Below are 24,594 nucleotides of genomic sequence, written 5' to 3'. Positions count from 1 at the left end.
ACAAATCGTAAAACGGCAAGTAGAATAAGAGAATAAATGTTTTTTTATGATTTAAATCTTTAAGGAGTGCGGGCTCTCAAAAACGCCCGTAGGCCAGCAGTTGCTAGAAGCGTGAGTTTCTATTTTTGTTTAAACTTATGAATCTTAGGTTGTTTTTGGCAGGTAGGGGGGGGACTTCGTCTGTTGGACATACCGTAGTTACCGTCTCGTCCTAGACATTTTACCCGTGGTCGAAGGAAGTTCAATTACGTAACCGCATTTCCTGCGAAGCTGCGCGGAGCTGGGCGAATCTGCTCTAACCTTCCTGCCCCTGCATCCTTGCCGGATACTTCCGCAGCCACACGTACCTTATACTCGCTTCGTGTGTAGTCATTTCCATGTTCCCAGACTTTTAGAGGAAAGGAATTCGATTCTGCGTTAACTGGAAACACTCGTTCGTGACGCAGTACGTTACAAGTCCCGATTCGTGTTCGCTGCATACAAATAATCGCTTGCGTTCTTGTAGTTAACAACTGCGCGTTCTGCTGTATTACAGAGCAGATTTCACAGAAAATTAATAGGCGTTTCACGCTGTTTTTTTACGTTAAGTAAGGCTTCTTCTTGAGCAACTCGCTAGTCTAGCAAGCCATACATAAAGATCTTTCGTCTCGTCCGTCTTATTCGTTTTCCTGGCTGTGATCTTGTTCCAACGCTACGAAAACAGAATTCAAAATAGTAGATCTTACGTAATGTGATTTGAGTCTGTCGCTGTTTCGTTGCTTGACAGCCCAGCGCGATCATTATGCCACACATTGGGGGGGGGGGGGGGCAGTTGAAAATTTATTGCCTGAAATATATTCACCACGTACGTTTCGAAGACACATACTTTCGGCATTTTCAGAGCCCTGAAGATGGAGATAGTACGTTTCTCCGAAACATTCTTATCTACCTACGAGTCTGCACTACGTCACAGCCTAGAATAATATCGTTATCCTGACGTTAAAAAAAATCGAAGCTCCATTCTAATGTTGGAATCCGTTACACAGTTTTGAAATTCAAAGAACATAAATTGAACTTCTCATGGTTTCGAGTTCATACGCAAAAAAATTGTATTTGTGTCAAATCCGTGGTGACCCGTCTTGAATTTTCTTGTGTTTCGTTCCGACTGATTTCCATCCGAAAGCTTTTCCGTTGTCATTCATTTATAGTAAGCAGTTTTCCAACTTGCCGTTAATGCGTACAGAACGTGAGAAGTTTTTAAGTAGGGATTTAACGATATACATCGACTGAAACGAGACAGGGAGAATATATTTTAGTAGCAAAGTGGCTGAGATTAGTTTTAAACGCCAGCATCGATGTGTGTGTGTTTCGGCATAAAATTCTCTGTGCCGTAGTAAATGTTTTATTCGTCAGAGGCCAGTCGGTTTTTGTAAACAAACATCTCTTATGTCAAAAGTTCTGCTGTCGCCTTCGAACAGCTACAAAGAAACGAAGCTTTGAACTAGAAAAGGGTGGGGAATGGATGTGACTCGTGCTCTGTGTACGGCTCGTGATCTACTCATAAATTTCCGAAAGCAAACTATTGCAGACTTACGCAGTTACTGCAGTTCTCCATGTCCTTTCTGCACAAGCAGGCTTGATGTCACCAGTCCAGACCCCATTTTCATTTTTCTTGTTGGTTTCTCGTCATGATTTAAGAAGCGTCCAAGTTGAACATTTCATGTGTTGAGTTCGCAGTTTCGAGTGGCGAAAGCTAAAACAACAATAGTCTTATATACTTGGATCTTGCTTTAGATACTCTTTTTGGTGCCATGAAACTGAGTTTCTCAAACTGTTTGTCATGGTTTCTCTTGCTACAGCCTGTGGAGTTTACTGACGGAGACAAGTGTACGTTTCCCTTTCTTAAAAAATGAAATGGCCGATTAAAGAAACAGTGGCGTTTACGACAATTTTATAACATTTAATCGGAAATAGAAAATTGCCCTCCGGTCCGTAATGAGGTATTGTTACCAGACGGCTTACCATTTCATAAAAATTCTGTTTTGGCCAAAGAATAAAAGAATCTAGATCGCATTATTTTTACAGGTGTTAAGCTGTGGGCTCAATTTCCTAGGAATATTCGTTACAGATCATAAATATTCAACTGTACACATTCAGAGGTTTAGTTATGACAAACCGAATTTTTATAGAACCTTTATTAGTGTTAGTATGAAAATAATATAAAATAAAAGAATAAAATTAAGCATTGCACAAGCTTCGTATAAACAATACTGTTTAGGGAAATAATCGCTATTTATTCTGAGAATCATACGAAATTCAGAAATACGAAATGTGGGAAAAAATTCCTAGTTATTGATTCATAGAGCATATGGTAGATATAATTACCACTGGGCCTTAAAGGTTAATGGGAACTTAACACGCCCAAGTTAATGCAGTCAGTATTATGAATATCAATCAGTGTAAGGAATTCAAAACAGCCATGTTCCAGCCACTCGGGTGGAATATCTGTTCCTCCATCTCTATGGCAGGTGGGAGGAGGGGGGGGATAGTACATTAAGGCCAGTCATGCAGGGATATAGGGTATTGTATCCTATCTCCTGTCTCGATGTTCAGATCTTCAATTTCGTTTTCTGTACCACGAACGAAGGCAGAAAAATTTGCTGTTTTGTTCAGTTCAATAACCTCAAACTTGTCATGTACAATGAATGTTACCAATAGCGTTACGATAATATATATATATATATATATATATATATATATATATATATATAACAAAATATTTGCTCGAACGTTTGTTGGTTTATGTGCTTATGAACGCGAAACTTTAAGAAGTTTAAGAAACACGCAGTGCTGTAGAAAATGTATTTAAGAATATTACCGTCTTTATAATACAGCGCCGTGTAGTCGGGTAGAAATTGATCGACGTTTCGGAGGTGCTTAATGCCTTATTCGACACCCTGATGATTGAGGCAGTAAGCAGCTCTTAGGCGTCGGTCAGTTTCTACCAGACTGCACGGCACAACAACCCAGAAGGCAGCCATTTCATGTTCTTGGTTAACTTCACGTTATTAGTAAGTCGTATTACAACCTATAGCGGCAAATAATAGGGTGATTAATGAATAATGAATTAGAAATACAGTGGAAGGAAGCGGGCGTGTTATAATTTAAGGTACTAATCCGGCATTTGCATGGAAGGACTGAGAAAAACCACAAGAAACCTTTTTCAGGATATCCGGTCTCCGAGCAAAGATTTGAACACTAAACCATCGGAATAGAAAACAGAGAGCTAATTACTTGACAGCGTCTTTTGGTTATATTTCAAATTTAGTCTGTATGCTAGTTATTTTTTGTAAGTAAATACATTTTGAAATCCCATCAAAGATGTAAGTCACTCATGTGTGTCTGTCTCTCTGCGGGACTAATTTGCATTTGTAAACATGTTGCGAACGGCAATAAAACGCGCGCTGTTTGTGAGATAAAGTACGGCTGTTCCATTTGAATAAATCATACAATATTGCTCTCTTGCTTATTCTGGCTCGTTGGCCTACTTGTAAGGTGTAAATCATATTTGTGCGTTGTAATTTATTGCTTTGTATACGCGGACTGAGGTGTACTGCAGTGTTTTTTGAGGTGTGTTCAGATCAACAATGCATTTGCCCTCAAGGGCCACAAAGTTAAGTTTGGAAGCATTGTTACACAAAACTGATATTTCGTTTCTTGTATGTGTTTTATAATTTCTGGTTGTCGTTTATGGCTTATGAGACCAGACAGGATGTGTTCGAAATTAAAATTGAAAAAGAAAACTACTTGCAATTGTCTCGTTAGGAAAATTCCAGTAAATGACAAGAGACAGAGATCGTAGGTTGCACAATGCTGAAGATGTTACTTTCATGGAGAAAACTCAAATATGCTCACTAACTCTGTGGAGTCCTTCTTGACAGTCGCTGAAGTAGTCTCGCAATTTCCGAACCAGAAATTTTGTTTCCGTTTTCACAAAAGCCCGCCGCTTGTCCCTATACTGAGCTAGTTAAGTCCAGTCCACGTCTTCGAACATCATCTATTTTAGATTCGTTTTAATATTATTTTACCATATGTGGTTCCTTGACTTCAGTTTTTCCGACCAAAATTATTTTAAGTTTATGCATTTTCGTTCAAGTATTATGTGTTTCACCCTTTTTGGAAGGAAAAGCTGAAAGAAACAAGAATAAAGGAGAGACCGAAGAGAAATTATATATATGTGGAGAGAATTGTAGGAAGAAAAGTGCATAGACGGAAGGAAACAAGAAAGATGTTCCCGTGCTGTAATGTCGAAGGGATGATTCTTTACATCACAGTGGTGTGTATATATATATATATATATATATATATATATATATATATATATATATGTCACTTGCAGTCACCTACAGACCGCTTATAATGGGTTTCGTATGATTCTCACAGTAAACAAAGATTGTTTTCATAAACAACATTAACAAGTTGATCTTTGTGATGGTGAAGTGTTCTTTTCTCTTTGAGGTACGGACTGAACCCGTAAATATTATGCAGACAAGCTTTGACTTCAATGGGTTAAGATTCCATAAAGAAATTACTGTCCAAGTGTGATGTTTGCTGTTCTCACGGTGGTCACGAGTGTCAAAATGACTGAATTTTTGGGTGTAGCGCCTTGGAGTCTAGTAGATATTGACCGACGTTTCAGATAAACTTACAGCCTCCATCAGTGCCCAGAAGACAGCTGTCTCCGTCCCCTCTACGAATTTTATAAAATGAATTTAAGCAGTAGAATGTAGAAACATAACCGCATCCCGTGCGTGGAGGTGCAAGGCCTTGCAGGGTCGCCAACTATGTATCATCTCCCAGAACGGCAACTGTACAGTCTGAAAGACGCCTGCCTTCTACAACCACCCCAAACAATGCTCCACTGCTGTGTCTCCGGTCAGCGGGAGACTCTCGGGAGATATATGACGTAAGTACATGAACAGGAAGAAGAATGGGTGGAAATAAAAACATGAGTGAGTTTTGATATATTGTAGCTGGTTCTATTACGCAGGATCCGTGTTTCTTATCCCCTCTCCATGTGAATAAATGGAAGGTAGTGAAAGGGTATAATGTATTTGCAGATTCAGTTGTTAGGGGAGACATCATTCTGTCTCTTTAGATTAATTGCGATTGAAGGAGAAGTTCACTTTGTCTGGGCCGTTGTGCCGTGTAGTCTTGTATAAATTGGCCGACGTTTCAGAGGTGCTTGATGCCTCCATTATCAGGGCGATGAATCCTCAGTCGAACTTATAGCAAATAAATTGTCCGCTGTTATTGGAGTCGCAGCGTCACTTCTGTTTTTACAAAACATGTCACTAAGCTGGATGAAGCCAGTCCACAGCTCCACATTCTAATTCCTAAATACACATTTCAGTGACTAGGTTTCTCAAGTGCTCTCTCTCTCCTTCAGATTTGTCGAACAAAATTGTGTGTTGATTTCTTATGTCTCCTAGACGTGTTACGTGATACGCCCTTCTCATGTTTCTGAATTTTATTACTTTAATATTTTGTAAATGGTGAGTCCATGAACTCATTATATACAAATTTCTCCAACCTTTAATAGCCCTAGGCCTAAATCATACCTATTCTCCTTGTTCTCAAACACCCTGTGTTTCGAGAATTGAACTGTAAGCACGTCTGTTATTTTTAGATGCAATGAATTCTATTATTAATACAGTAATAACTTGGCTGTCTGCTCTCCGTACCACCACGGGTTGTTCCAAGAGGAGGGTTATGTATGGACCCTCCTTCATCTCCGTATGCATATAAATTAGCATTTTCCCCCTGAACGAAGTGGAGTTAATAGAGAACACTAACAGATACTGTTACAGCAACGAGCAGTATCTGTTGTTCATTCACTGCATGTCAATGCTAGTCCCTAGCTCTGAGCCATTTTAATTTGATTTGTGCATTCACTAACTACTGGACTAATCAGTAATGACAGCAGATTAGCAAATAGCACGGAATTACGGGCAAGTCGTGACATATTTTCCAATAAATAGAAATACAATTTAAAATTCATTTCAGGCGTCACTCCAACCCCCAGATCCAGCCCATTACACAGGGCTCCGTTTCTAATGGTGGATTCTATTGTTTCACTTACGGAGAAGTTCGTACACGTGTTAGTTTAATCGACATGCACGTGTTATAGTCTGTACTTGATAAAAATGTTACATTGTTTAGTAAAGAGAAGCTTGCTTCCTGACTGGTGCTAGTTTTTAGCAACACCTTCATATTTATCTACAAAATAAAAAAAATACCTATGTGGATTTTTTTTTTTTTTTAGTGTTCTGTCTGACGACAGGTCCATATGAACAGGATCCTTCCATCCTTTTCTCGGACTGGGACCTGTTCATATACGTTCTTGGCAGATGATCCAGAAGTGGTTTGCCATTGCCTTCTTCTGTGTGTGAATGGAGTAATTGTTGGGATGCCACGGAGAAACCGGGGAAGCCCCCGGAGGAACACTCCGTGTTGCCTAGACCACGGCGTTGCCCAACACAAGTTATAAATTCGGGCACCGCCGGGAATCGAACCCGAGACCCCAGGATTACAAGGCCAGCGTTCTGACCGCTAGACCACCGTGGCTGCTATGTGGATTAACGGAGATAAATTAAATCGATTATAAAAATACATTCTTCTTACTGCAAGGGAACGTAACTTCGCTATAAGTCTCACTGTTAGCACTACAAAGTTAAACACTATGTAGCCTACATGGGATTAGGAGAGACTCTTAACTTCGATTCGGAATCCACGTAAAGCTGTAAGTGTTCTTTGTCGGCTATAATATTCGGTACTTTCAGCAGGTATGTGTTCCCATTTAAAAGTATTGATTCTACAGAAGTTATAACCACCCGAGCACTGGCCGGTACGATCGGAAACCATACCTAGCGAAATAGCCAGGACACAAAAGCAGCAGTGACTTGCACTGAATTAATTTATGTGAGATTCAAGCGTTTCGAAGAAACATACTCTCTCCATCTTCAGTGTAAGGATGGCATCTACCTACGATTCTGCATGGTATAAAAAACAGTATTTTTATGACTCAGTTTAAATCCCATAGGCTGTCAAAAATACCGATCATTAACGTACGTTTGGTCAGCAAACGCTTTCCTGTGAACTGTTCGCTCATCAAAAATAAACACGCCTCTTTGTACGAGCTCTTGAACACAGTTGTGACATTATGATTTTGTAGTTCCCAAATGTTTAACATTATTACTAGGTAATTGGGATGCATATATTTATATGTGTCTTTTTATGGGTTTTCAAAACTACAGAAATGTTCCCATTTATTAATATTGAACACTTCAAACGATAATTAAAATACCCCTGTTTGTCGATGTGTATATGATATATTTGATTGATTTTACTTTCATGGTAAATTCAGAGTTGATTAAAAACGATTAATTAAAGTAATGTTATTTAGTATTGAACGAAATGAAGTTTAAATGATTTTAAAGGATATCAGATCGTGATTAGTATGATTCATTAATCAAAATAAAGTCGCAAACACGTCCAAAGAGCATTTATTAATTGATGATCATTGATGTGTATATGCAAATTATTTACCGGTGAAATGTGTAGAGTGAAAAATTATAAGCTATGAAATTCTCGAAAAATTGGAGACAGTATTATCCTTAGTTAGACAGTTAGTGATAGTGTGCTTTTCGATGTTTTTTTATTAATATACATTACTCAAAAGACGCGCCCACACATACACACACATGTATGTACATAGGGAGAGACCATCCTTTAAGTTTTGCCAGGCTGATTACGAATATTATAATTAGCAGTTATTCTGTGGATAGCCACGATAATGATACTTACTTATTTACTTACTTAGAATACTTAGGCGACCCGTTCTTCAGTGCCTTGAACATACGATAATGATATGAACATAAATACTTGTGATAACAACTTCACGTGATGTTTTTGGTTTTTCGCCTGTACAAATCATATAGCATCGAGTGAAACTGGAAAATAATCATAAACTATTAATGCATTGTTTGGAAAGTGGCTGCAGATGCGTCTTTTAAAATATCATCCAGATATTCGCCTGGGGAAACTTGAAAATACATCGAAAATATTAGATTTTGAGCGACATCTGGTCCAAAACTCTGATCGTGTATTCCACTGAACACAAGTCTTCACCAGTCTTGTGTCTGGTGAAGTGTGAGAGAATAATTACGAATTGTGAATAAAGATAAGACAGCGGTCATAACCTAAATATTACATTCTGACATTCACTTACAGGACTGACTGAGTACTTCATTATGATAGCAGCTGTCTAGACAAGGACTCGATCCACTACCCCTCGAAGGTGATATAATGTGCTTATGAAAGATGTACTGTTTTATGTAAAATTGTTCTTTTGGAACTTTTCCATCGTAAAACTAGGGCTTTCCGGAAGCAGGGTTCTGCTCTGTCTAAAGAGGCGTATTTGTTGCGCTTCGTGGTTAACGTAGCCTCGTCCCAGCAGAGAGACTTCTGTCCTGTTACCCCTTTTTACCTGAAGGCGGAAACAAAATCCAGCTCCCGGAACGTTGCAATTTTGTAATTTAGACGATGGAGGAAGTCAAAAAACGTTTTACATATTAAAACGCGCCATCGTCAGAAAAGTTTAAACTTTTATTGTACTGTACTGTGTGGCATTCTTTCCACCCGCCTGCCGAGACTGAGAAATGACGTCAGAAACTTTCTTCGTCCAGAAAGCCTTCGATTTTGGCTTTGACATTGTCTCTGTAGGAGGCAATTTTTTTACGTGGGCTCCATGTGTTTTGTTTTAACACCTTTAGTGTGCACTGATTTAAAGTATTCACGCTGTAATGCGATGGTTTTGATAGGACAGTTCAATCTCATAAGACTAGTAGGTTTCCTGAAGAGAGCTGGGGACATTTCAATATTTGTGCTATAACTTTGAATGTTTATATCTGCCGCTTTCTTCTTCGACATTAATGTTTCGACATGTGGAAAACAAGTAGTTGAAAGAGGTTCTAAACAGGCAATTTATAGTCCAGTAAACGTTCCCATAGTCACGGTTTCTCAGATCGTGTTGGGATGTGGACCCACAGTCACTGAAAACATTCACACTAAATGGCTAAATGTGCGAAACATCACTGCGTCTTGCAAGTACGTTTTACAGTTTCACCGCCACGATAAGTTTTCTATCTCTGTTTCCAAATATATCAATCTGAGAGCCAGAATGTAAGGATTAAGCTGAAACAAAAGCTGCGTCCCCTCAAAGCATTTAATAATCCGTTCTTGCTTTGTAAGTTGTACGTCCGTTGCCTGGTAACACGCGGTGCTGTGATAGTAATTTATAGCATCTGGATTGAATGTGACAGATATTACAAAGCCGAGAAACAACCGAAATCCGGAAGGACCTGGTTTTAACATAAGTAGAACGTCATCGAGAGTTAATGTTAGTCCATGCATCATAACGCACAAAGATGACACTTCCTTATTCTCTGAATGCGCTTGAGGGCGGTGTTGTTACTCATTTCTTTGTATTATTCTCCTTCATGTTTGAACCACTGATTCCTGTTCAGATTTCAGAGTTCCATCTCTTGTTTGGTCGTCCAACATTTCGTTTTCCATTCTGCGTAAACTGGAGCGTTACCTGCGTGGCCAGTCATGTCGAAGGTTGGGTGAACGACATCCGCGTGAGGCTGGTTGGGGGGAACTTGCGTTCCTGGGGAATCCCTGTCCTGCAAGTCACGTTTTGGGAGCTTCAAAGACTACCGGAAGGTATTCCGATATTAGAGCCAGGGTAGCGAGTCTCTGACAGCAACTCGCCTAGGGGAAGGAAACCTTAGTCCTCCAGGATGAAGAATGTGTGGCGGTACTTATCAGCTTCTGCAAAGGTTACAAGACCTTTTGGACCTTATCCATTGTCAGTTGGTTATGATTAAGGCCATTATGCACTTTACCTGGGTGCGCCATTGCTGCAAATTACATCACCGATTATCGTTTCTTGAACAGTACTAATTCCTTAGCCGAGCCGTGGAGAATCTCTGGGTCGCAGTGCGCTGGTGTCCAGGAAAAAATGACAGTGTTGGTTAAGAAAGTGCAGCGCCGATTGGCGAGGGGAGATGTCGTAGGTGGTCGCTGAACCTGTTGTTTAAAAGTTGCTTCCAGTATTCGCCAATTTGTCTTCTTTGGTTAAAAGTGCTCTAAGTTGCGGCATCATTGCTGCCCTCTGCTTCCGAGTTACATTTCCTCTTCCGCCATCATCTTACAATTAAATATTTAACTTCTTTTAATTGTAAAATCTGCGTTTGACATATACACCATAACTAAAAATAATTACTGTCTACGCGAGCAATTTCAACCGGTAATGACCCTCTTCGCTACAACCATCAGCGGTTAACCCTAATCTAACTTAACCTTCATTATTTCTTACTTCACGTTATGTCCCACCTGACCCTATGAAGCACAGTGTTAACTATATATACTAACAGATTTAATGTTTAGTAACTCTGAATTTTGCTGACTCATATTGTATTTCTGTTATTATTTTAATTGTCAGAATAAACAGAGATTATTTCCTGTAACATATCCAGTTAAGCTTTGTTATGCAGAAACTTAGTGAGAGATCTGAGGTTATCACGGCGATGTTTATGAAGATGACAGCCTTCTGGAATATTGCGCTGTGTAGTCTCGTAGACTTCTGCCAGACTACATGGCGCTATATCCCAAAACACAGGTTCTTTATTTATACGTATATGTCTTGTTTATCCCAAGCGTGACACATGTCCAGTCAACCTCATGGCTTTCTCATGCCTGAATATTAAAATGTATAAAAATGTTTCTTTCATTGGATAGTGAGTGACTTTCCAAGACACGAAGTTCATAGCCAGACGTAAAATAAAGCAACACTTTTTTTTTTCCTCTGTGTGGTTAAGCTCAGATCGAAACAGAAGGTGTCTTTTTCACAAGTCTTGCCGCTGAAAAGTGTTCTCCTTCCTGCCTTGTCACTCTTTGACTCCCGTTTCAAATTATTTTCTTCTTTCCACCCCTCGCACAGTCTTACCCTCTCATCTTGTTGCGGCAAATTGACAAGCCACAAGGTTTCGTTTTACAAAGAGTCACTCAAATGTTTGCAGAAGGAAAACATTCCTTGAGGGAATGGTCGGGTGTGGTTGTTACAAGTTGTAGTATGTTCAAGACGTTGGTCTCATGACTTAATTTAGTTCCTCTGTGTATAACGCTTCCAATATAATAATTCTGTATTATTTAGTTTATTTTCGATGTATGTGCATTGACACACTTTTACAGCCAAAGCATTTGAAGTGCTTTCCTTCCAACGTACTTCAGTCGCGGGTTTGCATCCTTCTTAGACGTAGATAAATGTACACTCCATCGCTGGTGTACATATTATGATAGAAATTTTATAACTACAAATTATAATTTTTCGCCATGTTTTACACCAATGTGAAACTAAAAAAATGTTCCGAAAGAAGCTTAACTGACAGCATTAAGCAGAACATACTGACACCTGATTGAGAAACATTCGTACAGGGGACTTTGTGATCTGAGGGTAAGACACTGCACTCATCTCTCTACATCCGCAAGATCTCCTACAGGACTCTGAGTACGTATGCAAATCAACAACGTTCCAGAGTTTCCGTCTGAACCTGCACTCGGGACGTACCCAGAACGGGTTTTGGTTTTTTTCCTCATTCTCCCTAGATATAAGCCACGACACTTCCAAGTCCCTACTCATTCATTACTCACGTTCATCGTCCCGTCTGATAGATAAGTGGTATTCAACCTTTTCTGTTCACGTACCCCCAGGTATAATTTCTCTTCAACTTTGTACCCCCAAAGTTGTTGGTGTATAATTCAAGTTATACATAGTATATAATCTACATCTAAAATAAATTAAATAAATTCCATTACTGATTATTCAGTGTTTATCATAAAATAATATATATTTTTTTAGATTTCATGTATCCCCTAAGATGTTTTCGCTTACCCCCGGGGGTACGCGTACCCGAGGTTGAATACCACTGTGATAGACGACGTACAATCTAGGCATTTGAAACAGCGTCGTTAAAATAAGACAGAGATCAACCGAATAATAAGCCAGTCAACTGATGAATGCTGATTTCCGTTACGCCGATTAATGACAAATTGAGCGCAAGACAATATATCGGTCCCTTAACTCTTTATAGTTCAGTGGTAAATATATGTACCACCTGATTAAAAATCAGTAACTAGTCGTTTTATATTTATGACTTCCGTATTCTTGCTGTGAACAAGGATTATTTCGTTTAAGCAGAGTTAAAAAGTTGATGTTTGTAATGGTGAATTGTGTTTTCTTTGCGGTACGGACCAAATTCTTAAATTTTATTTCGACAAGCGTTGGTTTCAAACGGTTAAGGGGTTCATCGAATAATATTTACGAAGGTATTGGCATTGATGGTGGAATTAGAAAGCCGATAGGCCTTAAAGTTGTCCTTGCTTTCAGTTGATCGCTATGCATTTCAGACGTATGGAGAGCACTAGATGGAGGTAGGTAGTTAGCTTCAGGCGCCGGCCGCTTTATTACCTGGGATGGGCTCCATAGCAGGCCTGTACGTGGTGGCACTGCCCCGAATCAAACACCTGTCATTGAACCCGTAACTTAGTCACAATACTGACTGAGCCATCACATGTTATGAATTTCAAAATGCAAAAATGCTGTGTGGTAATATTATCTGAACTTTGAAGCTTCTTGATGGCGCAAAGGGCTAAACTCATCGTTTGTATCTTAACCGAAGAAGAAACGATGTTATGGTAAAACACTGTATAGAGTTCTTTGATAAAAACTGAGGAAATACATGATAAATCGGTTGATTCAACATTGCTCTCAGTTTTTCAAGAGTTAAGCTAGTAGTAACTTACAGCCAGTCTCTTTTTGCTGTCTCGATTAAATAAAAAATAGCAGAGGTTTTAGCCTTTTTGTTCGCTATTCTTACGTCCTCTTTCTGTCTAACATTTTACTCTTTTTCCCTTCCTTATCTATCTTTTCGTCATGCTTTACGCTTCACTTCTCGCTTGCAATGCCGTTTCCTGGCGTCTCTTCTAGCAGTGAAGACGGAAACTCCTCAGCCTCGCTCGATGCTGGATGATTGATTGGAAATGGAGCTGGAGTATCAGAAGAGTGGGCGATGCCGTGAGCGGGAGGCGAGCCGTGGTGGGCGAATATCGAAATTGGTCCATGTCTCTGACAAGTGGATGGCAACGGAATTCAAGCTTCTGCAAACTAGCTGAATGAATTCAACATTCAGCTGAATTAAAGTGCAGTGATCCCTCTATTGAGCTCACAGCAAAATATTATCGCGTTATTTCCTTTGTAAAGTTTCTCGTCGCAACGCCCGGCTTCTCAGCATTTGATCCACGCGCGCTACGTCACTGGACGACCAAATGACAGTGCCTTGCTGTTGTGCAGTAGTCGGGACAAATCTGTGTGTTCCACATCCGTTATACTTCAAGGGGATCAGAGGTTGAACGATTTCGTAAAATTAAATATTTAATGACTATGGTATTCTGGTTCTCTGGTACTGTTTCATAAAAAACTTAATAATTATTTTGTTCTATTCTGTTTCATAATAATTTAGGAGTGCTTAAGAAAGTGATATAAAATGTAATAAACAAGGAGTCAGAATTGCATCAACTATTTGTTATCATAGTTCTTTTATTTCCACGCCCCGTAACATCAACAGTTGAACAGAAGAGTCTGATAGCCTATGAATCAATAAGTCAATAAGATGCGTTCATAATATTAACAACTGCTCAGTCATTTTCTTCGACACGAAATGCAACACGAGTTAAACGATATTGTTAATGACTTACGTCTGGAAAGTAGAGAAGAAAACACTAATGTAAAGCAAGTTCTTGAATGATAACTTAACGGGAACTTTGTTACAAAAAATACGACCGTAGCTTGAAATGGTAGAAATCTGGAAGCTCTAGAAGTGAAATTTGTGCCAAAACTTCTATAAGCAAGCGGATTTTTATTAAGAAAGCTCTTAAGAAAACTTAAAATGTTTAATATTCTTCAATACGCAAAGCATTGGCTTAGGAAGATTTATTTCGAAACATGCTGTATTTTAGAAAGGTTATAAATAATTATATCGCGTGCATTTTGTACATAATTTAGTTTGAAGATGGTCGCCTTCTGGGTTGTAGTTTCCTGTAGTCTCTTAGAAGTTTATCGACGTTTCGGAGACCCTTGTGCCTCCCTCATCATGTTAGCGCCTACGTTGGGGTCTGTGCGGAGACCGTGCTTTGCTAGGCGGAAGTCTGGAGTCTGGCGGTCGGTTTTGTGTTAGCGCATGTGGCAAGAATCTTGCGTAAGTCGCCGTGAAAATGATTTCGCATTGGATGCTCTTTACTAATTTTATAAATGCTGTACCTCAATGCAATTTTCAGTGCAAATGCTATAATACTGTTTAACACAAAAGAGTTTATTCCTTTCATACTAGCCTGCTGTTATTAATACTCGAACATGTAGACAGTAAGAAATTCCGTGATGTCTTCTCAGTGGTTGCTGAAGTTTTGAAACTTGTACACTTTCTTCTTTGTTAATGGTGAATTAGAGCAGAATTATAAATAATGAAATGTTCCGGAGGGAGAGTTCGTTGATTAGTAATTCACTTAACAGAAAAGTAAAGAAACTGTTTTTATTAATAACACACCAGTGTGTGGGCAATGGAACCGGGCATCTTGCTGACTATTACCAATCAACCTAATGGAAAAGCGAGGAATATTTTTTTGTTATCGATACAACAGATTTCTTTTATTTGCAGTGACGAAACTCGCTGGTTTTGAATCCATGGAAAGATGAAATGTTCCATGAACCATTAGTTATATGCGCAAAATAACGTTCATTGAAGACAGGCGAGTACAAAATAAATAAAGATGGCTGAAGCAGTCTGCAGATAAGAAGTCAAGGGTTACGCATAGATCATTTCTCATGATCAAATAAAGTATGGCGCTGTTGGTCCTCTAGCTTGTGACTTGTAAATATCTATCTGCAAGTCCACACGGCGTCTCAACCCAGAAGACAGTGATTTAATGAGGTGATATGAACCGTGAATTTCCTGTGTGATAGTTTTTGCACTTTGAAGTGAGTTAAAATTTGTCTGAATCGTGCTTATACTATCTCCGTTGTCTTTCTGTCCATAGTGAAACTGTTTTATATTATTATAAATATTTTTAACTCGGTGTTACTTCAAGACTGACTTCTTTCTTTGTAAATATTTTAATCTTCTCGTTTTCAAGAATTATATTTAGTAGGCTACTCCTATCAGAATATTGGGTATTATAATATTGAACAGAGAACGAAATATTTTTATTCCCTTATAATCTTTCAATTCTTTCGTCAACTTTTGATGTAACTTTAAACTTATGGTTTTCGTCACTGTATGAGTTTAAGTATGATTTGAGGTTTCCACTGCGGTGAATCCGAAGATGGGTATATTGTGGGTTGTAGCGCCATGTAGTCTGGTTGTAAGTTATCGACGTTTCAGAGGTCTTTGCTGCCGCCATCTTCAGGACTATGATCGCCAGCAAGGACCTCTGAAACTTCGGTAAACTTCTACCAGACTACATGGAGCTACACTCACTGTATGAGATTTTTTTCACGAAAGATTTAATAAAGATGAAATAGCATGTTATTACATCGATAAAAGAAATTTTGTCAGTCTGAAGAACCTTGTTAATGATGATGATGATGATTTTATTCTCAAGAGAGATTTTTTCATCTTGCCATTCAACATTGCCGTCACTTTACCGGAAGTGATTCTTCATAGCCAGTTGTGTCACGGTTCTGTTACGTTTCATTCTAACTCACACACGTCTTTTCACGCTTGGGGTGGAGTGTTGATCCCTCCTTGAAATTTTAAATCTGCTATAGAGAAGACACATCTTCTAGTTGATATTTAATTCTATCTTTCAGTGTTTAGTTCGTCTGAGGTTCCATCTTACAGTTTCTGCCATTGGCCAGCCTGGCTAGCAGAAAACATGCGTTCGACTCTTGTTCACTTCTCGCCGTACACTAACAAAAATCCGTCAATTTAAACCTCATTTCTTATCAACATTTAATTGCAAATTTTTTGGGCAACTCCTAGTTATAAGGACTAAATTGGTACCCAATTTTTCTGGAATTATCCCATCGATTCAGTTCAGCGTATCTCAGTCAGTATTAAAATAAACATTATTATTAATTCTATTGTTGTCAACTGCTATAAGCATCAGTGCCACTAAAGCCAGTGAACATTCGAATGGTATTAACACTCGGCGACTGCAATAAATTACGGTGATAAAGGATATATGCAGTAATTCATTTACAACGTTGTAAAATATATAGCAGGCACTAACCATATAATCATTGAGAAATTGGAACGGGTTAGAAGTACAAAATAATATTACCTGTGACCATTGACGTAATGAAATACACTACCTACTGCCTGATTTCAATAGTAACAATAGAAAAGCAATCATTGTGTAATTCGAACTTAATAAAAGCTTTAACAACCTTATGAACATCACTCGGAATAAAGTTGTAATTGTATTTGTATTTTCTGTGTACACTATAAAAAAGTAAATGATATTTAGGTAATTTGTTCAATTCCTATCCCAAGACAGATACACTTTTACATTGCTATGTTGTTATTCAGTAATTTGATCTTGATTTTCAACATTTATAAACCGTTTATTTATGTTTATGCCGAAATTACGTCGTTTGATTGCATGTTTTCTTCATAATTCTGACTTTTAGATTCGGTATAAAAAAACCCTTGACATGCCAAAAAATTGATTCCCTGAAAGGACAGTCGTCATTTTCTTTTTCGTACCTTCGTTAAATTGTTTCAGTGTGTAAACCTCAAGGCAAATTATGTGGACTTCCGATAAGCATGCAAAACATAATGTTTCAACTTCGTTTGAAAATGGAAACAGTTCTACGCTGTGTTGTTAAAGTTTAGCTTCACGTATAGGAACTCCCGCGTAATATATTCAAGCATGAAAACGATGGCGACAGAATTATATTCCCATATTAAAATCCCACGCGTCCCATTCTTACGTTGTTACTAGAAGCTAAAATAACCAGCTTGCAGTGCCGAAAACAGGGAACATTATCATTTAAATGCGGGCAATGTCACGCAAAATGCGAGAACACACAGATTGAGAGAAACACATGATGAAGAGGGCCCTAAGCACAGACTGTGTTGCTCGGTAGATGTTGTGCAGACCTACTATGAGTTATATCGGCTGTTGGTTACTTCTCGGTGGGATGAAAGGTACAAGCCAGTCCCAATTTGTTGTGGTGGTGCATGCTGGGTATTTGGACCCTACGGGACATCTACGGGAGAATAGAGACAACAACAACAATAACAACAACAACAACAACAACAACAACAAGGTAAAAGCCAGCTCATCTATCCTGAATGTTTGATCGTGGCCAGGAAACCAAGCAAACAGCAGGCTGCATGAGGAATGTCAGTAGAGAGAAGCGATACAATTGTGTGAAATAAACAAGACCAGATAATGCAGTAATTATGTGTGTATGAGGAGAATTCAGGAAGAATTAATCTCTTTATGAATGCGGATACTGGTGGAATGAGAGATAAATATCTGATCAGAGGGGGAAAATATAGATGGGAATTTGAGAAGCGAGTGTAAATGTTGAGGAATTTTGATGAGATGCAGATAAAAATCTCCAGCGTTATCAACTGCTTAGCTTGTTTCCGAAATCATGAATTAAAACACCAGGAAATAGAGTTATATAGACTGATTGAGCAAGATGTTTTCGGATATCTTATAGAATTCTTACTGAATCACATATTCTTTTTTTGTGTACTTTACTTTGAAATTCTTCCGTCTGTTTGTCAATTGTCTCCAAACTCTTTTCTCTTTCTCGGGCTTCTTCTGCATTTATTATTGTCCTCCTCTTTTCTCTTTATTTTTGCGTGTTTAGACACACCTGAAATGACTTTCAGGTACATCATTCGATTCGATTTTTTTATTTAGAAAGTAGCAGTGTTATCAACTTTAGAAACGCATTTGGTGCAACTCACTGCCAAAGATATTATAATTTTCTTTATCACAGGAGTGTCCTACTCTTTGCAGGTTTAGCAATTTCTACTAAGAATGAAGGAGATCTGGGTAGATTTTTTCACTTATAAAGCTCATGCCTCTTTTTCATATATATTCTACAAACACAGTAAGATTATTCAAATTATTCTATCCTCCGTAATACCCAAGCCTTTATTGCCCAAGGATATTTCTAGATGGTGCCGCTGGTCGTATCAGCATTTCTTATGTAACCTTCTTAGAAGAACGTGAGATGAAAGAGTCTAACCCTTCTTTTTTTCTCTTGTGATTCAAAAGGTAAGAAGTAACTAAAACAAGAAAGGGAAAAATAGAGAAAATTCTTTGTCAGTGTTGTTCTTCTTGGTAGTGACTTCGTGTTGATTTGCAGGTATAGATATCAACGTTTTGGTGGAACATGCCGTCTCCAACTTCTGAGTTTAAGATGGAAGCACTGTTTAAAACCCTTCGGACCGATTTAGCTCAATCTGTCATCACCAAAACTTGCCGTCGATTGGTTAACACTTTTACTTTGCATTTAGAGGGTCCAACCTTTAAATCTCGGCACGGAGACCAACTGTCGTGACTGATATTCTGTGTTGTTTTCTTCAGTCCCTCCGGAATGGTACCTTAAATTACGTGATGACCGCTTCCTCCCATATTGTTTCAGTTTATTATTTATGAATCATTGTAATATCCGACGCTATAAAGCTTTAAGCTTCTGATTGCTTCGATTAGTAAAACACAAATAAGGCAGACAGTTATCGTCTTAATTGTTGGTATAATTAAATTACCGCCGAGAGAGAAAATGTAGTTGTGAATCTGATCAGTTTAAACGTGCAGAAATGTCTGTCGGCACAGACTAATGATTGCATAGTAAGGTGTAACTTAATTCAATTAATTCAATTCAATTCAATTCAATTAATTTATTTACGTGTTTGCCAACAGCAAGAAGCCAATAACAGGCAAACACTGATAATATATACAATAATAGTGAAATAAAAATTAAAAATCTTACACAAACGGATTAACTAAACTTATAAATATACAGTATTAAATATAACTGCCAAGTACAGGCAAACCCAAAATAGAAACAATATTAACACAGAGCAAAAAATGAAGGAATATAAATAAAAACAAAATAATCCACGTAGGGAACACTAATATAATTGTAAAACTTTAAAAAATATAAAAAGACAGATAACCAAGCTAGATCATTTCCCTTGTTGTTAATAGAAATAACATTAATAATAAATCAGTTAAACTTGGCGGTTTAACTCTGTATCTCATTAATTCTGGACCATAACTTGGCTCCGTCGAGTTGTTGATACTCAAGCGTTTTATCAGGGAGATCTCGGGTTCACACCTAGACCGTGAGACCAGTTGCCCCGAGGGAAGTAATTTTAGTTTCGTTAATTTCCTCCAGCTAAATACAAGGATAATATTAAAAAATCGGCCACAACAGCTTCCTTCCCTTCCAATTCGTTGTGTCATTTTGTTATTAGACCCATATATTTTGATCAAATAATAGCGTTGGTAAATAAAATACAAATAAATATGTTACAAAAAACCAATATCAACTTCCAATTAAAACCCTATCCAATGAGGACTGTCATTAGCAGGGGCAGGTGATGGAACTAGCGTCGTTCTCCTGCTACCTAGGACTTCCGTATTTAGAGATTACTGTCGTGGGATTGAATCCCACAGTCTGAAGCCAGCCGAAACAGCCGAAACAGCCATAACCATTTAACAGATTTTTGAAGACAGAGCCCACGTCAAAGACGAACCGCCATGTCAGTTGTAACAGAGCATGGATTATCAAGTAACAACTCCGCGGTATAGCATGGCGTGATGTCGCTTCACGGATCGCACTCTCAGCCTCCCGTGATCTGAAACTCAGAAGGAAGACAGCGAAGTTGAGGGTGGAAGGCGAAGTGAGACAGAGGGAAGTGTGTAAAAGATGCCATACGGATTATTTAGATTGAAGGAAGACAAGATGTGGAAGAAACTGGAAAGGAACAGTTCTACAGAATGTACCAGTTCACTTTGCTAAAGAATAGGGCACAGTGTATCAGTCGATAATGTAGACCGCTTGAAGGGCTCGAACGTTTTCTCGTTTTGTGACTATTAAAATGCGTGAAACTAAGTGGCATGGTGCAGAATCCGCCTTGAAAGATTAACAGTCCCTCAGTTAGTCGAGAATGTTCTAATGAAATTCATTTTTCGATATAATCGGCCGCTGTTACGAAATGTGCGATGCCCATTATTTAGAATTGTTAATTGTAAACATTAGTATTCAGTCACAAATCACTTTATTTTTCATTTATTTTCTTTTAACTTGCCTTAAATATGAAATATGGAAATAAATGTGTTTCTTCCACCCCTATTTCAGCTTAATAACCCTAGCACAAAAATTTTAAACTAAATCAGTCTCAGTAAAGAACAGGTTTTATGGTGCGGGGTTCTGTTCTGCTCATTTGGTTAAGAAATTCTCAGCTTTAATGAATCATGAAGTTTCATTACCCTTGTCACAAACTCCAGCGTTATGACCCTGTGCCGAACTATTTAGACAATGTCTACACCCACTTCCCGTTCTACCAGATTGTCCTGTTACAATTACTGCAAATTCGACTTGTCGTGGTTCATGTATTTTAGTTCTTCATGTATCTTCCTCGTGCAGATTAATTCATACCAAACCAGTGATGATATATCTTAACTACGGGGAAAATTTTTTTACAATCTTATGTGCAGGAATTTTCTTCCTAGACAGATTCAAATAATATTTTCTTTTTAAGTGCGGATGGTTTTCAGATATTGTTTTCGAAGTCGTCCTTAGTTCTTTTTATCGGTAATCATGAAAATGAACAACAAAGCCCATAGACACTGTTTTATTTACCAAAGTGAAAAGAATTCCTTTTCTTTCCAGTAAGTGGAAACAAGCACTTGGACTTCTGTGGATCCTGATGTGTGTATTGAGTACCAGGCGGTTTTCTGGTCTGAAGAATCATCCACGCAAGGGACTAGACGAAAAAAGAGAGAAAGAGATGAAGAAAGTTTGTGAGAGCGACAATGAAGGGGAGAACTAGCAGGTGACTTGAGCTGAACGAAATGGAAAGAAACTCCCGAGACGAAGAAAATCTATTGGTTATTGATACAATAAATTTGTTCTTCAATTGGAAAAGAGGGAAAATGGTTTCGAGGCGAAAGTGCAGTACTTTATAAAAAATTCACTTCAAGAGTGGCACGTAGTTATATGGCAAAGTGAAGAGTCCACTTAAACAATTCCGTTAGTTGAGGAAACGTCGACTGTTCTGGTATCATTACAAGCGCTTAGTTTAATGAAAAAAGTTAAAGAGTTTTTGTAGACTTAGAAATTAAAAAGTTAATAGTTTCACACACCTACTTTTAGCAAGGTGTCTTTCACAAGATGGCGCTTGAAGTTGTACAGTCAAAATATTTGTGAGAATTAGATTCTACGCTGAAAATGAAATTATCAAAATTAAACTGCTGAAAGTTTATAAAAGCGAAACTGCAGGATGTCAGACCTTGGGAGCTACATTCATACTCAATCTAATTATAGAGACCTGTAATTGTTTCTGTTCTCAGGAATTCATGAACGAAGTGCATAAAAACGGAAATAACATGGAAGAAGCCATGACTCGGAACGTCTGCTTTATCTCCAAAACTGCAGTCCTGTATAAGATGAGTCTGCACTAAAAGTGTTGGGGGAATTGAATTTGGGTGATTATCTATCCAATATAATCCCAACCATACACGAAAACCAAATTTAACTCCATTTTCTTTTAAGAACTACTTGTTCGCAAAATTCATAATGCTTAATTCTCAGTGTGATATCAAATATTTTTGTCCGAAATACGTGTCTCCGTGTGGTGAGCTTTTAGAGATGCACAAGGAGAATATAATATTTGGTGTTCTCAGTATTGAAAACATATCGGTTGTGGTCTTTCAGGTTGCGACGTTATGTGGTCATGTGCATGTTTTCCAACTTTTGGGGGTGCGAAATTTCCCGCATTATTTGCATGAAGTGTTTAAGTAAAATAAAGAAATACGTCACTGAAACTATTTTACCTCTTATAGTTGTCTATCTGTCTTCTTGCCATCATGGCTGAAATGTTTTGTTTCGCCCAATGTCAACTTAAGCGCATCGCTACAGTGCAATATGGGTATTGTTTCAGTGGTGTTATCCTTTCTTACAGATCATGATTGCTGAGTGCTCAAGATATTTTATTTTGTTTTGAGAAACTACAAGAGTGTGTTTTTATTAGAAGTGTTGATTTTGGGTTCCGTATTGAAACACTTGGCGAATCATTCTATCGAGTTGCATGGGCGGAGGGTGCAAAATGAATGAGAGTTCAGAAATTGGGCAAAGGGAATGGAAGAGGAATAGGGCTTTGTCTTCAGACTGGCAACTTACGAAGTTACTCTACCGGCGTGTCAGAGTCTTATGAACAGGGATTACGAAAATATTATCTGCAAGCCAAATTAGACACAAAAATAATAACCCTTTGAACCCGAAGTTCGTCTGAACACCATTTAAGAAATAATAAATTGTCCTTCATGATTGACGAAAAATCTAATGTAAACAAATAATCCTGCAATGTTAAAAACCTCTTAAGAGCATTATCATAACAACGGTTATAAAACACGAAGATCATAAATATTATTTCATAACAGCCATTGACAGCAAATAATCACCAATCATTAAACATACAGATAGAAGACTCAAGGCCAAAATCCTTTATCAGTATTACCGTAACAACTACTATAACAACATACACATTCAAATATATGATCTCATAAGGACCAAAATGACCCATCAGTAAATGATCGCCTACCAACATTTGCTTATTACATAGTTAAATTTGATACGTGCTCCAAAGAAAGCACATAACTTCTTTTTACAAAAATCATCTGGTTAACGCTGTTTAAGAAAAAAATCCCTGTTTGCACTCATAATCATACAAAACTCATAAAATCCAGTTGCATATAGTCATCACTGGGCTTTGAAGGGTTAGAATTAATTCTGTGTACGCCTTTCAGTGTTTCCACTTTTTGGTTTGTCGACAGATTCGTGCTACATGCCTGTTACTTACCACTGACTAAGAATTAGGTGCCCAAAGTAGGCCTTGCGCAGTCAAATTTATTGTTACCAAGCAGGTAAATTCGGTGGTACAAACCTTGGAATTACGTTCTGAAAGTTTCTGTTTCCATTGCTGGCCTTTCCTGGCTGCCGTTATTGAGTTTTGTCGGAATGTTCTTAATCCCTTCAGTTAAACGCACAAATGTCACGAGCCACGCATGTCCTGTTTTCTCTCACTTCTTAACACGGATTCACCACAGTTGCTAGAATACTCTATTCTGAAAATGGGATGGATGTGTTGTGTTTCGAATTCACATTTTGGACACCCTTGTTTCGCAGGCATTGTTAGATCGATGGAAGTGTTGAAGATCTTTGTGGACTCAACGACCTTATCCGTCTTCAAGCTACTTGACATAATCCAATTTAGCTCTGGCAATATAAATAAATGGTAGCTGGCCATAGAAAGGCGTATTATTACTGGAAGCTTAGATAAACAGGAAGTTGGATGTGCTGTACTGAGTAAGCAGCATATGAGTACTTCCTGGGGCTGTCATAACTTTGCGTCCTTTATGAATTAAGCTCATAACAGTACAAGGCGTTGAGAACACACGGAAGTGGTTCTGTTGTGTTTGCAGTCACCGTGGACTTACAGATGACGCTCTTCTGGGTTGTTTCGCTCTGATAATGAAGGCAGCAGACACTTCTGAAACGTCGGTAAACTTCTACCAGACTACACTGCGCAACAACCCAGGACACTGCCATCTTCGTACTCACCGCTGTGAGTAGCTCAAATCTTTCGCTTCTTTGGGTTTCGTGGGTAACTCCATCAGGTCTACTTCAGTCGAGTAGAAGATCCGAACTGAGTCCTTAGGTTGACGATAGAACAGACGGCCAGCAGTTTTGGAGGGTAGCTGTAAATAGAGGCCTATTGAAAAAGCATTCCGGCGGACGGTCGACATGGGGTGGACCTCCAGATTGGAAGTTTAGCAAGAAACTAATTATTCCCTACTAACATGTTACGAAATGTTACACAGGGCCTGGGACTTGGTGAGGGGACCTCAAGGAAGACGTAAGCGTACATGGGAAAATGATATTGAAATGGATTTTCGGAAAATAAGGGGTGAAGTGCGTGGATTGGATGCATCTGGATGAGGAAAGGGGAAAGTGACGGTAGTAAACCGTTTGGTGCCACAAACGTCTTTCGGAGTATATTCTTATATGACTGCACAACGAAAGGGTTTGTAGAAATTACCATCTGGAATCCTAAGGTCCATTGTAGTGTCTACGCAGTCTTATATTGAGTCAGGTGAATTCAGTCCATAACCTCACATCCGGTTTCCCCTAGCTTTATTTTAATATTGTCCTCCGTCAATACCTAGGTCGTCGAAGTAATCGTT

General features: G+C 38.5%; 1 long non-coding RNA gene across 2 annotated transcripts in view; it reads left to right on the top strand.

Annotated features, from left to right (window-relative positions):
• Positions 1-21,564, top strand: part of LOC147872636 (uncharacterized) — a 225,448-nt gene extending 203,884 nt beyond the window's left edge. For both annotated transcript variants that reach the window (XR_015537103.1, XR_015537102.1), the window contains exon 4: positions 21,023-21,564. This is a non-coding gene — a long non-coding RNA (uncharacterized LOC147872636). The remainder of the gene's footprint in view (positions 1-21,022) is intronic.
• The last annotated feature ends 3,030 nt before the right edge of the window (positions 21,565-24,594 follow it).

This window comes from Zootermopsis nevadensis, unplaced genomic scaffold (genome assembly GCF_977971745.1).
Source record: "Zootermopsis nevadensis isolate Lab colony 2312 unplaced genomic scaffold, Znev_1.0 Znev_ptg000025l, whole genome shotgun sequence".
Classification (NCBI taxonomy): Eukaryota; Metazoa; Arthropoda; class Insecta; order Blattodea; family Termopsidae; genus Zootermopsis; species Zootermopsis nevadensis.
The sequence above is the reverse complement of the archived record's forward strand: the minus strand, read 5'-3'. Positions and strand labels throughout refer to the sequence as shown.